Source organism: Cimex lectularius, unplaced genomic scaffold, assembly GCF_000648675.2.
Source record: "Cimex lectularius strain Harlan isolate CLEC.00 unplaced genomic scaffold, Clec_2.1 scaffold330, whole genome shotgun sequence".
Classification (NCBI taxonomy): domain Eukaryota; kingdom Metazoa; phylum Arthropoda; class Insecta; order Hemiptera; family Cimicidae; genus Cimex; species Cimex lectularius.
The window spans coordinates 95,115-111,579 of NW_019394173.1; the positions used below are offsets into that span (position 1 = coordinate 95,115).

Below are 16,465 nucleotides of genomic sequence, written 5' to 3' on the forward strand. Positions count from 1 at the left end.
TAGGCACTTTACACACTTCCAGTCTCTCGGAATTGGGCTAAAGCCTGGGACAGCTCTGAGAAACGCCAACCACTTCTGTGACTTTCTTAGTCGTGATGACTCATTCTCACAATAATACTGCAAACTTCTGGCTCAAGATAATGTCTATCCATGGTCAGAAAGAATAGAACTGGATTAAAATGTAGAAAAGACGAAAAAAGGTGTTTGTTTAAAATGAGTAATCTTCATGTTAACTATTCTTAAAAATGAATGAATGATATTCATTTAAAAAATATATACAGTATTTACAAAGAAATTAAAAGACTGGCTTCAGGCTTCCTGCGTATAAACCTGATCTAAAGAAAAAAAAATAATTAAAAACATATCTATATATTCAGCCACCTTGACAAGTCAAAGCTTGTGGTTTTTCATGCAGGTGGAAGGTTAGGGAAAAACGAGAGATGGGTGTTGCTGAGTAGGAGAATTTTGAGCGAGTTTTGTCATCTGGGAATAACGATTACCCCAAAACTGTCCATGGTTAAACATGTAAAGAAGAAATCCCTGGCTGCGAAGCTGGCTATAAATAAGGTTTGGTCTGGCCTAATTTCAAACGACCTTGCACCAATAAAAAGTAAATATCAAATTTTCACAGCCATTTGTTGTGCAATTCTTTGCTATGCAGGTCAAGTTTGGGGCTATCGCGAATATGAAGAGATAGAAAAAGTTCACTGTTTTTTTGTTTGTAAGTTGTTTGCCCTGCCATCATCAACTCCTAATTATATGTTGTATATTGAGACTGCATAGAACTGTTGTTTGTTTATTCTTTAAAGTTACATTTTAATTTTATTTTGAAATCGCTTCAAGCTCCTGATTCTCGCCTGGTAAAAATCACATCACTTGAAGTTATTAAGGGTAACGTATCCTGATTCAAAGAATAAAAATAAGTTACAAATATCCCTATTCATTTTTGAGCAGTTTAATTTAAACGAGAAGGTGGTTGAAATGATTTTTTGTAAATTTACAAACAAGCTAGTAAAGTTTTGAATTTCCCGCCAAATGGCCGTTGTTCTGGGTTTGAAAAATCAATGCTGCCTGTAATCATTTGTTATAAATATTTTTTTAATGAATGTTTTATTTTTATTTATAAAATGAAATATGTATTGTATTTTTGAAAAAATCATTTGGATTTTTGTGTTTTTAGTAATATGGTTGTCGTTTTTCGTTTTTTTTTTGCTGTAGTTTTTATATATTTAACGTTATTTTTTAATGCGTGACAGATCAAAAATTCTTGTTTACTGGATTTTGAAGGATGTTTTTTGTCTGATAATTTAGATTTTTTAGTTTTGATAATTGTTTTCTCGACTTAACTTGACGTATGTCTGAACATATGTTCCGGCAAATCTAGGTTGACTTCGAGGCTCGGCCCTTTTGCACGGAAGAGTTGTTTTTTTTCTGTTTTTGTTTTGTTGACGTCGACCCAGGGATCGCGAACTGTTACCAGGGACCGTTTTCCAGGATCGGCCGTTCGTCGGGAAAGGTAAGCGAGACGTGGTTTTTCCTTGAGGCGACGTCGGCCGTCGGCGTTCCTCGGCCGCACCCACGCAATCTGAAAATAAAACAAATAATCCCTTTTGACGTGACGTTTTTCCTCGTCCTCGGTGCTTTCCGACTCCCCGGTCTCTTCCGATGCCACTCGACGAGTTTACAAATTGCCCGGAATCTTTTTAAATAATTTTTTAAAATAAACATAATTTTTTTTTAACAATCGTGTTCAATCATTTCAAGATAGTTATGATTCGAGTGTTTTTACACATGCACAAATGACAGGATGCAGGTGAAGCATGCAAATGCAGTTGGACGTGTCATCGACCTCAAGCTGACGTTTCTTAAGCGAAACGACAAAGTTGGTCAATACATACAATCCAAACATTCCCATAACAGGCCATAAACAAAGTATATTAAAAGCATTTATCAATATTTGCCACAAAAAACAATGTTTTATAATTTTTATAAAATTGTCCATAAAATTTTTTCAAAATTATATTGCTTTGCTTTAAGCATATACCTGAAAATCACTGTTCGCAAAATATGATATTGCCTTCTCCCTGACATTGGAAAATTGTTTGTACCCTTTGCCAAACCCAAGATTTAATTCATCGGAGACTAATGATCAATTGGCTTGATTATTTGGGTGCTTTCACCACTTCCGCTCCTATCATTTCGGTCGATATCACCTTGTAATTTTCTCAATGTGAAAATGCGCCCATGTTCAATCAATGCATTTCTTTTTCTCAGTTCAGTTGGTGAACGTGATGAACCAAAACCTTTATAAGTATAATTGGAGTGTGGTGCCATAATAACACGAAGGCACCATTAATCACATCAAAGCTTTTGGCCCCATGAGTCGTTTACAAACTAATCAGCTTAATTCCCAAGCTTTGGCAATTAGATTTCTCACAGCAGGCCGGGAAAATAACTCCAGCTTTGCTGACAGCATGGGGTCATACATGGATCCTGTCTTGCCCAAGAAGCAGGCTCCAAGTGTATCGACAGCTAGATCATTTCTGCCGCCTAATATGAATCAATATCTGATTAATATTTTTAGTCCTTTAAAAGAAGCAAATTGAAGATAAACAATAGCGATTTGGTACGGACGACAAAAACCTTAGTCCATCTGACCCCGACAGTTCCAAGATAACATTGACACCCTTTTCATTCAACCACTTTGACATATACAACTGATAACAACAGACAATTCATCAAAACCAGCCAAATTAGACGGATCAGAAAGGCAGATCTATCTAATCTTAAAAATTTACTTTGTCGTTCTTAATCCTTTTGGGTTAGATATTCTTATGATCGTTCTGCCCACCATTTATATTATTATGGCAATGGTTAACTCGCTATTCCTCCATAAACATATACATAAAAAAAGGGTCATAGGTTATTTATTTTTCCATCATCGACCTTCTTATCAAACAAATTTGTAATATATTTAATACAACATCATTGAGAAGCAAGCAACTATAAACTAAGCTCCCAATTTCTCTAAAAAAATATGTAAAAAGGATATTCAAAAACTCGTTGCTGTGTTCAAGAACAAAGTCCATGTTGGTTGGAATGCCTACTCGTTCATAAGAAACCAAGGCTTGAAACCTAGCATGAAGGACCCAAATCGTTCTATTACTGCTACTTCCTATGTGCATTCTATTTATTCGATTGTGATGATGGTGTGTTGGAAATTTCTCCATGAGTGTCGATAGCATAGATAACGATTTTCCACCATCGCCTTTCATACTAGTCATTCATATCTGTAAATACATTCTATTTAACTGTTGTGTGGAGGGACCTTTAGGAGTGAATAGTGTACCCAAGAGGGAACTTCCTGTGAGTCAACCTGTACAACTAACTTCCAGAAGAACTTCCAAAATTCAGATGTTCCTTGAACTGAACCCAGAGAACCAATAAGAGAACCTCCGTATCTCCCAAAATTAAAACTGATCCCCGCAACTGCTTTCCGGCCGTTAAGATAAGATTAACTGGAGCGCACTTTTTGCGGCTCTCTTGATGCGGATTAATTCTCAACACAGCATCATGCTGATCGTTTCATCAGTACCCTGGGAAGCGTAGGACACAATCAAACGGCAAACAGCCAAAAACAGCTTGTATTTACTGCAGACCGGGACAAGATTATTTGAATTGAATTTAGCCAACATTGAATTCATTGCATATTTTGCAATATGAGTCTTTCGCTTGAGATGTGCATTGAGTGAAAGTTTAGGAGTGAGAATTAAGCCCAAATATTTATAATCAATTACTATTTCAATGCGAGAGCCCTTAAAATACCAGCATTCATTAGCCGCAAGCCTGCCTCCCCTACAAAAAACCATAATTTTGGATTTGTCTAGGTTGACTGAAAGATTCCATTTATTACAGTAAATCTCTAAGGCATTAATATTTTTCATCAGGATAACTGGGGAGTCTGTCAGAAATTTCAATATTTCCGTAACCTATACTGTATTCAAGACAATCAGAGAGATCGTCGAGAAATAGGGAGAATAATAAAGGACTCAAATTACATCCCTGTTTAACCCCTGAGCGCACCTCAAAATATCTCGATACCCCCCTCCCCAATGACTGCAGAACGATAATGTGTAAATAAGGATTTTAGTATTGAAAGAATTTTTATTGAAACAATTGAATCCCTACATCGCTATTTTATCCATAAAATTTATCCCCTCCCTTCTTTCACTACATGATCTACCTTGAGACCTCAGTTGAATTTTTGTTTCAATTTACATTAAATGTACCTCCTATGTCTGCTGGGTCCTAAACCTTCCTAACCACCGCCTTCCCAGTCGCTGGAAATCATAAGGTCCAAAATATCATGGTTTTCTTCCTGGAATACCTTGGCTCAACAATTTCAGCTCAATGAGAATTTCTCTCTGGACAATTATAAAGAGTGGCCTCTTTTGGACTCAAAATTGATCAACCATATCCGTACCTCTCACACAGTGAAATGTCTTGTTCACGCTCAAAATTCTTCTAGGTTTTCGCTGTATCTTAATACCAATCAACCTTTCTTGAACATAGCACACAATTCTAAAATTCCATCCATTCCACTAGCTCGCTGGTTTATCAAAGTAAGGTGTGAGTTATTTTACCTTAATTATAATCCCACAAGAGTCAATAGATCCAATAAGTGCTCTCTCTGCAACATGCAGACTTGAGAAAATTGTTTTCACTTTTTAGCAGAATGCCTAGTTTTAGCGGAATTCCAAGTATGGCACATAGGCTTGCCCACATTGACAAGAGAGCACCTAATCTCTTTATTAAATAACCCCGTATGCTTAAATTTAGTAAAGTTTGCGATGGAATCCTGGAACTGCAGGAAAGAACTAGTTTTTTTATTTCAATTATTAAATGTTTATTTTATGTATGTAAGAGACACCCTGGTTATTTATATGTGCATAAGTATATGTAAATAGATACGTTGTTATTTTAGTAACTTACATAGTTTTTTCCTCTTTGTTTATTCCTTGAGAAGAAATTTTTAGTCCTGTTTTGTTTATTTATTAAAAATTTATAGTTTTTTCTCTCTTTTGTTTATCTAATAAAGTACTTTTTCATTCATTCATTCATCGTGCTGATCGTACCCATGAGCTTGGCACACGTTTCATTACATAAAGGCTTAAGGGGTCCTCCAGCATTGTTCGATCTGAAGAAGACCAATTTTAAAGGTTACTCTTTGGTCAAGCTGCATTCTTTAGATGAACTCGGCGTGAGTATGGCTTCTGTTCGCTTTGCAGTTTGCATGCCCTCGAATCTGTTTTTCATTTCTTGACATTCAGTACTGGGTGAAATCCGCTTGCTTCAACTAGGTTGCTTCACTCTGTCAAGGGGTGGACTTCTGGGTTTTTTGGAGTGTTCAAGATCTAGGCCTTTGATTGGGTTTGTGAGGCACTGGAGATACGAGAGAAGAATTTAATTATTGATTTTATTACTGAAGTAATATTTTTTCTCTTTTATCTTTTTTTTAAATGGACATAGAATTCTCTGTTGTATTTTGATTTATACTGGAACTATTACAGTTTTTCATTCATTCATTCCCACCAGCTAATGTAGTCTGCTTCATTGACAAATGACCTACATGGAACCCTCAAAAAACAAGAAGTAAACACATGATTCAGATTTTTCAAAAGATTCCTGGATAAAACTGACTTTACAAATAAAAGACTCTCTGCAATCAAAAATCCTTCGAATCATCGCCATTGCTCCTTTCTATCGATCCAATCTTAGCATTCACAATGAGCTTAACATACAATATGTCCTTGAAGTAGTGAAAAACAGCTGCAAGAAATTTCACAATTATCCAATCAGACAAACCCTCATGTTAGAAATCTTTTATCTCGCACCCTTACAAACATTCCTCCCCGACAGCTGAAGCGTCAATGGCCCCGCGACCTTCTGACAGTGAATGTGATTACTGCAAATGTATAGGATTGACTACTAATGAGTTGTTCCTCTTTTTTTTTTTCTGTTTTATGTATATTTTTGTGTTCATTTTGTTTTGTTTTACGCCTTAAAATGCTATCAAATTTAGAGAGAAAAAAGTTGTCCCCAAAAAACACCTTATTACATGGCCAATAGCGGAACGGCAAAAGCTTTATGACGAGGGTGAAGGATTAATTAGAAAAGAGCAAAGGAGCCTAATTGAACTGTAATTATCTTATCTCTAACAACCTCATGAAGATCGAAAAGATTTGGCATATTAGTGAGAAAAAAAATCCACGACAAAGTGAATCCTACAGAAACTAGGACAGAAGACAATCAGGGTGGTTTGGGATTGCTAGGGGTGATTATGGCTGGGCAAGTATAGGTACTGGTGGTTCATGTTATTAGGTCATGTTGGTCGGTTAGACTTTTTTTTTAATGATGCAAAAAAAAATTGTCAAAATGAACCATTTTTTCTTTAAAAACTTGAGCAAAGCCCAGTTGAAAATATAGATAATAAATTGGAGAGATGGATACTGCGAGAATTAATCATTATCCGTTTGATAAAAAAATAGAAAATGAAGAGTTACATTTCCAACAATAATACATTTAATCATTATTCTTTAAGTGACCTCAAAGTTTCTTAAGAAAAAGAGAACGACAAAGTATTATGAAACGATGGACAATCAGGGTCTACCAAACACCGTTTTTCTTTATTCATAAAAACACCACGAGGCAGAAAGTATGTTTAAATAGTGAAATGTATCAAACATTTAAGTGTAAGAAGCATAATATAGCATAATTACATATCACAAAGTAACAATGAAATTGTGGATTCTTAAAAAACTGGTCCAGACAATGTAGGAGGAAATTTCTGGGCAACAAACTAGTTAAAAAGGAAATCTCAGAACAATACCCGGGTCCAAATCCCTTTTGTGTCATAAACAAGATCCATATTAATACAGAACTGGAGACTTGGGCTACCAAAAATCAAGCACTGTCAACGTATGTCAGGCATGACACAACCGCAACAAACACTACTCGCAAAAACAGAGAAAGTAAAAAAAAAATTCCTGCACAACAGCATGTTCCCGTAAAATAAAAATAGTACTATTAATAGATGACCAATGTCCACTATCTAGACGAGAAACGAGATAAAAGAGGAAAGCCATGAGCAATGTAGATACGACCCCTGAGACGGATTCGGTACTCAGAGAAAGTACTTACTTTGTAATTACTTCAATTACAGAAATGGGATATTATTATTAAATACATTAGGATTATTACTGACAAAATTGTCACGAATTGACAGATAAACCCATACACCTGCCCAATGTACATGTTTATTATGTAATAGTTCAACAGGATTTTACATCCATGAAATAATCTTGTTTTTGATTATTCTTATTTATTCATTTGATGATTATTTTATTTAATGCAATTTCATCTTTAACAAACTACCTAGCTTCTAAAATGACCTAACAAAAATAATATACAATAGTACAAAAAAATTTGAACAATAATTTAAATTCTGAATTTAAAAATCAAATCGTTAAGTATTTATGCTTATGATTCATTTAAAAAAAAAAAAAAAAAAAAAAAAACAGGGTTCAACAAACCTCATCAAGAAACGATTAAAACATTTTTATTCATATACTTTTTTTAAAATATGAATTATCTTGGCATGAAAAAAAATGCAAAGCATGCAAAACATTTCTAATCATCATCGAAGGGGGAATAATGACTAATGCCATGATAAGAAGGCGTTCTTGTACAACAATAAATAAATAACGGATAAGAACAACAGAGTAAAACAACAAACATTTTTCATTGTGGTTTTCATAAAAATTAATGACAAATTTTATAAAATAATGTATTAATTGTCGGTAGACTTTGAGTTTATCATTATACAAGTGGTTCAAAAATTGCCCGAACATTAAAAAAATTAAATTTGTAATTATCAAAGAGTTGACGGAAGACAGGAAACTCATAGAAAAGTCAATTACAATAAGGTATAATTTAGTATAAATATATTAAAAAATGTCATCAACATTAATTGGCTCATACTGCGAGAATTAACCATTATCCGTATGATTTAAAAAAAAAAATACAAAATGAAGATACATTTCCAACAATGACACATTTACTCATTATTATTTAAGTGACCTCAAAGTTTCTTAAGAAAAAGAGTACACTGCCACCTATCGGTTATACTCAAACTACATCTAAAGTCAAGCATTTAGCACAAAACAATTTCTAACGACAATAAACATTTTTGTGTAACGACAAGAATACTTTTTGAGAAACATCTGACACATTTAAATAAAAACCAGATCCCGCTATACTATTAAAAAAATTAAGATATTAATTAGATTCACTTCACAAAACTCAAGATCAAAAATAGGTGACACACAATTACTGGTCGTGCCTGGAGCACACTGAAGCAAACGAAACATTTGATTGGACATGGTTTGTCCCCTCAAACATACACTAAGCCATCATCAGTCTGGAGCAGCCTGAAGCCATTTAGACTAATAAATGTGTTTTGATTTTTATTAATTGGTGAAATGTAAAACTTGTGGGCACGAGGGATTGAAGTCAAGATAGTTTCATTGGAATTAATTATTTGTGAATCTGTCAGAAACAGTGGTAATCCTTGTTGCATGAAAAATTTATCAGGAAAAACATTGAGACTGTGTGGTCATAGAATGTATGACAGAAACCACCAAAAACTAAATTTATTGAGTTTTAAAACTAATTGTGAATCTTTCTTAAGAAGAAAAAAAACAAAAAAAAACCAAAAAAAAAAACCTCGTAGCAATTGTAATACATAATAAGTAAGAAAACCCACTAGTTGTCAAAATGTTTTGTCCATGGAATAAATTAAATCCCAGCCTCCTCGTATGACATAAATGATTAATTTATCTTTTTGTTTGTCAATGTTTTTTCACATTATAATAACTTTAGTTTCATTCTGAATAACTTCTTGGTCCAAATGTTACTTTTTAATGAATCAATGTTGCTATCTCTCCAATTCATGACCTACTATTTTCAACTGGTTGCTCACAATTTTTTTAAAAGGAAAAATGCTTAATTTTGGCAAAGTTGTGTTTTGGCATCATTGATAATATAAAAAAAAAAGTCAGTGACCCCGTTGTACTTCATCATACATTGTAACCATAAACTGAAAACTGCAAAACAATTTCATGCTACATAATAATGAAAGTTTAATAAACCAACTTTTACTTTTCATTTTATTTTTTTACACATCAGGTAAACAAGTTCTTTCTTGGTGCTTGCTAACTAGTGTCCCCTATTTTTGATCTTGAGTTTTGTGAAGTGAATCTAATTAAGGTCTTAATTTTTTTAATAGTATAGCATGATATGGTTTTTATTTAAACGTGTCAGATGTTTCTTGTATTCTTGTTGTTACACAAAAATGTTTATTGTCGTTAGAAATTGTTTTGTGCTAAATGCTTGACTTTAGATGTAGTTTGAGTATAACCGATAGGTGGCAGTGTACCTTTTTCTTAAGAAACTTTGAGGTCACTTAAATAATAATGATTAAATGGGTCATTGTTGGAAATGTATCTTCATTTTGTTTTTGTTTTTTATCATACGGATAATGGTTAATTCTCGCAGTATGAGCCAATTACTGTTGATGACATTTTTTAATATATTTATACTAAATTATACCTTATTTTAATTGACTTTTCTGTGAGTTTACTGTCTTCTGTCAACTCTTTGATAATTACAAATTTAATTTTTTTAATGTTCGGGCAATTTTTGAACCAGTTGTATAATGATAAACTCAAAGTCTACTGACAATTAATACATTATTTTATAAAATTTGCCATTAATTTTTATGAAAACCACAATGAATAATGTTTGTTGTTCTTATCCGTTATTTATTTACTGTTGTACAAGAACGCCTTCTTATCATGGCATTAGTCATTATTCCCCCTTCAACGATGATTAGAAATGTTTTACATGCCTTGCATTTTTTCTCATGCCAAGATAATTCATAATTTAAAAAAAAGTATATGAATAAAAATGTTTTAATCGGTTCTTGATGAAGTTTGTTGAACCATGTTATTGTTTTATTTCATTTTTTTTATGAATCATAAGCATAAATACTTAATGATTTGATTTTTAAAAACAGAATTTAACTTATTGTTGAAATTTTTTTGTACTATTGTATTTTCTTAGGTCATTTTAGAAGGTAAGTAGTTCGTTAAAGATGAAATTGCATTAAATAAAATAATCATCAAATGAATAAATAAGAATAATTGAAAACAAAATTTTTTCATGGATGTAAAATCCTGTTGAACAACTATTACATAATAAACATGTACATTGGGCAGGTGTATGGGTTTATCTGTCAATTCGCGACAATTTTGTCAGTAATAATCCTAATGTATTTAATAATAATATACCATTTCTGTAATCGAAGTACTTACAAAGTAAGTACTTTGAGTACCGAATCTGTCTCAGGCGTCATGTCTACATTGCTCATGGCTTTCCTCTTTTATCTCGTTTCTCGTCTAGATAGTGGACATTGGTCATCTATTAATAGTACTATTTTTATTGCGAGTAGTGTTTGTTGCGGTTGTGTCATGCCTGACATACGTTGACAGTGCTTCATTTTTGGTAGCCCAAGTCTCCAGTTCTGTATTAATATGGATCTTGTTTATGACACAAAAGGGATTTGGGCCCGGGTATTGTTCCGAGATTTCCTTTTTAACTAGTTTGTTGCCCAGAAATTTCCTCCAGACATGCTACATTGTCTGGACCAGTCTTTTAAGAATCCAAAATTTCATTGTTTCTTTGTGATATGTAATTATGCAATTTTATGCTTCTTACACTTAAATGTTTGATACATTTCAATACTTAAACCTACTTTCCGCCTCCTGGTGTTTTTATGAATAAAGAAAAAACGGTGTTTGGTAGACCCTGATTGTCCGTCGTTTCATAATTTGGCCTCTACCCAAGTCATACCTGTCGTTGAGCTTTGCGAATAAGGGAAAAATTGGTTAAATTTATCCTGGGCTTTTGGGTGATGAACCAATAGTTTTAATAATTTCCGATCATTATGGTATTTCAGACGAATTTAGCATTTGGCTTCTTCAGGAGTGCAATTATTGTAACTATGATAACATTGTTATACCATTCCAATTATTTCTATGCCTATAAATTAAGCATTCCAACCAACCCTCATCATTTGCCACCCTTCCATCACCAAGCCACCACTTTTTTAGGTAGTCATGCTCATTTGGCTACACCGAGTCTTCGATTATCCGAACAGAATTTCTCAGTTTAATTATTTATAAACAATTTCAACCGGTTCTTTAAAAATGAAAAGCGAAAAAAGCCGATAAATAATCTCTTGTTTGCCAACGTCATAGTCTGAGCCGAAAAACAATTGTTTGCCCCCTTTCTACTATTGTTAGGGTCGGCTCCATAAACACTTTCGCCTATTTTGAGCCGGTAAACGACTTATTTGGTTCTGGACTTTTGTTTTTGCGTAGCCAAACGACCTCACGAATCCTGTTGAATTTTAAATCGTGGTGAAATTGTTAACCCACCAAGCTCAATGTCAAGATGATTGAGAAAAAAAAATCTTTTTCTCGTTTTCAAAATCACAATTTTTTCCCAAAAATTGTTTATTAATAGCTTTGGTGCAACCGTGTGTCTACCGATGTGGTGAACAAATTTTGGATGTGTATTTGCAGTCAGGTCGTTTCCGACCATTTTAGCCTGGCTATCGTCGCTGTTTTGTTCTTTTAAACGCGTTTCATCTTCTCGCCATCATCAGAGTTGGGGTCAGTTCCACTCATTCTAACCGTTTCTTAAAGTATCCAACCAATCCTAACCATCTCTAATTATCCTTTAATATATTCACTCATTCCTACTCATCTCTGACATCTCTATCTCCAAAGATTGTTAGCTATCTCTCTAACTATTTATCATCATCATCAAGCATTCCTAACCATATCTAAAGATTACTAACCATCAGCAACGATTTCTAATCATATCCAGTTATCGTTTCTGACCATTTTAGTCTGCCTATCGTCACTGTTTTGTTCTATCTCTCAACTATTTCTCATCATCATCAAGTATTCCTAACTATATCTACCAACTATTTCTCATCATCATCATCAATCATTCCTAACCATATCCCAAGATTACTAACCATCAGCAACGATTTCTAACCATATCTACCGACTATTTCTCATCATCATCACGCATTCCTAACCATATCTAAAGATTATTAATCATCAGCAACGATTTCTAACCATATCCAGTTATCGTTTCTGACCATTTTCGTCTGCCTATCGTCGCTGTGTTGTTCTATCTCTCCAACTATTTCTCATCATCATCAAGCATTCCTAAACCATATCTAAAGTTTACTAACCTTCAGCAACGATTTCTAACCATCTCCAACTATCCTTTAATATGTTCACCTACTCCTACCCAACTCTGACTATCTCGAACGATTGTCAACCATCTCACGAACTATTTCTCATCATCATCAAGCATTCCTAAACCATATCTAAAGATTACTAATCATAAGCAACGATTTTTAACTATCTCCAATTATTTTTTAATATATTCACCTATCCCTACCCAATTCTGACTACCTCAACAGCTCAACAGATTTTGGACATGTACTTGCAGTCAGGTAGTTTCTGACCATTTTAGTCTGCCTATCGTCGCTGTTTTGTTCTATCAAACGCGTTTCGTCTTCTCGCCATCAACCGTTTCTTAAATATCCAACCATTCATAACCATCTCAGATTATCCTTTAATATATTAACTCATCTCTTCTCCATCGATTGTTAACCATCTCTCCAAATATTTCTCATCATCATCAAGCATTCCAACCATATCTAAAAAATTACTAATCATTGTCATACACCACTGTTGAATATTAATCTTTACCACACATAGAATTATCGACCAGTGATGATTATTATTTTTTATTAAGCCACAATTATTATTATTTTACAATTAATTAAGGTTTTCAGTTGAGATAAAAAAGTCAATGGCACGAGCGGGATTCGAACCCACGATCTTCGGCTTGATACGCCGCTGCTCTACCACCTGAGCTATCGTGACCTCGATCCACTCGGGCATCAACTTCCCATCTCAGCCACACCTTTTGAATTTTCCCTCCTTTTTGCCATTTTTCAAATGTCGTGTAATCAATTTGATCTCGGCGATAAATGATCTTTATCTCCACTGAAAACCTTAATTAATTGTAATATATTAATTGGTCAAGCGGACCAGGAAACTAATGAATTATTATTATTATTTTTTTAAAACAAGATTTGACTCTTTATCAAGCCTTCCTCAGGATAAACGTAATCATTTTAAAGGCATATCCTTTCAATAAAACAATGTTTGCAACGAATTTACGGATACTTATTTAAAAAACATAAAAGTTCATTTACTTTGATCATTTTTTTATACTGTTGTAATATTATATAAAATAAGAACAAAATAGCTGAACCGCTTTTATTTTTATTCATGTTTTTTAATTAATATTATTATCCTATGCCATTAAAATAATTATGTTTATCCTTCTGTAGAGCCCTGAGGAATTAATAAAAAGCCGAAAGCTTGGTAAAAAAGAGACTTCATTTTGGACTACACATCTGACCCCATTCATCAATTGTTCCTTACCATTTCCGACTTCATTCCTTTCTAATGTTATTGCACTTTTGTAAATAAATAAACCCAAACGACCATGCTGCCGTTCACCATCTTACCCTTGACCACCCTAAAACCAGAATTACATATAAATAGTTTTAAAAAAGTGACTGAGAAAAAAATGTATCTTAAATATATTGTGATTGTTTTTAAAAATAATTTTGGAAAACCTGCCATTGGACCTTTGCCTTAATTCATGTTTATCACTCTTTCCAATAATAGCGCTGGATTACTGAAAGATTAATCGCTCAGATTACAACCTCCTTTTAATAGTCTCATACTTACAAATTTAAAAGAAAAATATATGTAAAAAAATAAACCTGGACGAGGCAATTACGGTGGAAAAAATAGATTAATTTATGTAAGTGCGCGTAGATGGCAGCTGGTCCTATGACAGTCCGGTGTCACTATCTATCGGAAAACGGGATCCGACGTCTAAATTTTAAAAATAAAACGCCTCTGTCCAGCCGTTATGTGGACGATGCCGTTTCGCTTTTCGTTTCACAATTTTTTTTTTCAAAAGTCGACGTCGCCTGTTTTAGTTGGTTTGTCACCCTGGGAATGCGCGTGGGTCTCCTTGCACAACCAGGACACCGACGGGGGTGGAAGTGGGCGTTGGGAATATTTTCCGACAGTTTTGTCACTTTTTAATAAGATCGAGGCTGGTTTCCAAAACTGATTCTTGGACGAAACCAACCAACGGTATTGTTTGGGCAAAACAAAACATTTCATTTTAAAGTGGCCACTAACCTTCGCTAACCACTTCTGAGGCCTATTTGATAATAATAAGTATCAGTTAAAATATACAAGTACACGAACTACAAAGCACAAAACCAATACTTTCTGTTTCATAATGGAGATGACCTCATTATACTACATTGTACAAGCAAAAAACTACAAGTCAGCTGTTCGGTTAGACAGGGAAACTGGGAATCGAACACATTTGTTGTTTCAACTGGTTGCTTTAGTTAGGTAGTAAATCGAACAGGTTGTTTTAGTTAATTTATTTGCTTACAACTATAAAAAGTTACCAAATGGGCGGATGGGTCATTTAGAGATAAATTGACAAAGCTCGACGAAATGGAAGTATAGAAATATTTAAGGTGGAGTGAGGATTCACTGATTGTGAAGTCTAAAACTTTTCTACTCATAAACACAACTAAACTAACTTTCGCTTACAACTACACTGAGTGTCAAAAAAAAGGTGACCACCCTTAATATTTTTAATTGCCTCTTAGACATCCTCCATTGATTATCATACAACACTATTTGGATTAGTCTTCTTTCTAACGTTCCAGTTGTAACTTTCAAATTTGCTTGAGTAATGTTTTAATTATACAGGATCGGCTAGAATCATAGCATTGTTGGAAGATGGAAGAAGTCAAGAGTATGTTGCTTAACACCACACCATAGCTACCAAGATATTTGAGTTTACTTAAAAGGCATGATCACCATCGTGACACTCTGCAATCGATATTCTATCGCGCTTGAGATTAAGCAACGGCAAGATAGAACTGTTAATACCAGTTTACGCACAGCAAGGTGAAGACTTTTTGAAGCTGGATTACGAAGGCGAGAAGGCCTGCCACTGGTCCAGAACTTCTGACAAAGCACAGAACAGTTCAGTTAAAGTTTGCAAGAACTCACTTCTATTGGTCTGAAAAAGATTGGACTAATATCTTGTTTTCGGATGATTTTCTCCGAGAAAGGGTTGGAGAAGAACAGGAGAGCGATGTCCCCACAGCATTTTTACTGGTGGTGTTACGGTTTGGGCAGGAATTTCTATGGAAGGTCGAACAAACTTGATCATCGAGGGTCATCAGAAAAAGTTGCTCCTTATCAAGTTGGTATAGGTCCGAACAAGATTAGACGAAAATCTTGTTTTCGGATAGGTCAAGATTTTGTTTGAGGTCTTGTAAAGGCCGATGAAGGAGAAGAACAGGAGAGCTATATTTTCACCCCGGAGAAGCTATCGAGGTGGTGGTATTATAGTTTGGGCGGGACTTCTATGCAAGGTCGCACAAACTAATAAATTGTGTTTTACCTCTCGTTATATCCAACCCTAATCGCGCCTCCAGCCACTCGTGTCTGGGTGAGAGGAGATTGTGTTGTACACCTTCAAACTTGGTCTTCCTTTACTCCTCCTTTAGGTAGGAGCATAATCGATCACCTTATAATCTATGCTAAAGTTGCTGAAATTTTATTTTGGATCTGTAGTTTATGTCATTTCCGATCACCCTGGTGTTCCTATATTTCATGCTCGATTCGACTAATTCGCCATCTTCAGCGTTGGTTTCGATGTAGATATAACCTCCAACCGCTCGTGTCTGGGTGAGAGGAGGTTCTTGTACGTCTCCAAACTTGGTCTACTTTTATTCCTCGTTTAGGTAGGAGCATAATCGATCACCTTGTAACCTATGCTAAAGATTCTGAAATTTTATTTTGAATCTGTACTTTATGTCATTTCCGATCACCCTGGTGTGCCTATATTTCATACTCGTGTCGGCCAATTCGCCATCTTCAGCGTTGGTTTTGTTGTAAATATAATAAATTGTGTTTTACCTCTCGTACCTAACCGCCTCCTACCACTCGGGTCTGGTGAGAGGAGATTCTTCTGCCTCTCCAGACGTGGTCTCCATAATCACCTTGTTTATCCTTAGTTCTCATTGTGCCAGTTTTATGATCGTAATTTTTTGGCGTTGATTAGCAATTTAAACAGGAGGCACATGACAAGGAGCAGACATCACCAAAGTATTAATGTAATTATTATCAATTGACAA

At 34.6% G+C, this 16,465-nt stretch overlaps 1 protein-coding gene across 1 annotated transcript in view; it reads left to right on the forward strand.

The window, feature by feature from the left end:
- Window positions 1-1,350: 1,350 nt before the first annotated feature.
- LOC106663170 (MKL/myocardin-like protein 2) overlaps window positions 1,351-16,465 on the forward strand; it is a 104,547-nt gene continuing 89,432 nt past the window's right edge. Inside the window, exon 1 of the mRNA XM_014387798.2 lies at window positions 1,351-1,516. The gene's annotated coding sequence lies outside the window, so the exon portion shown is untranslated. The remainder of the gene's footprint in view (window positions 1,517-16,465) is intronic.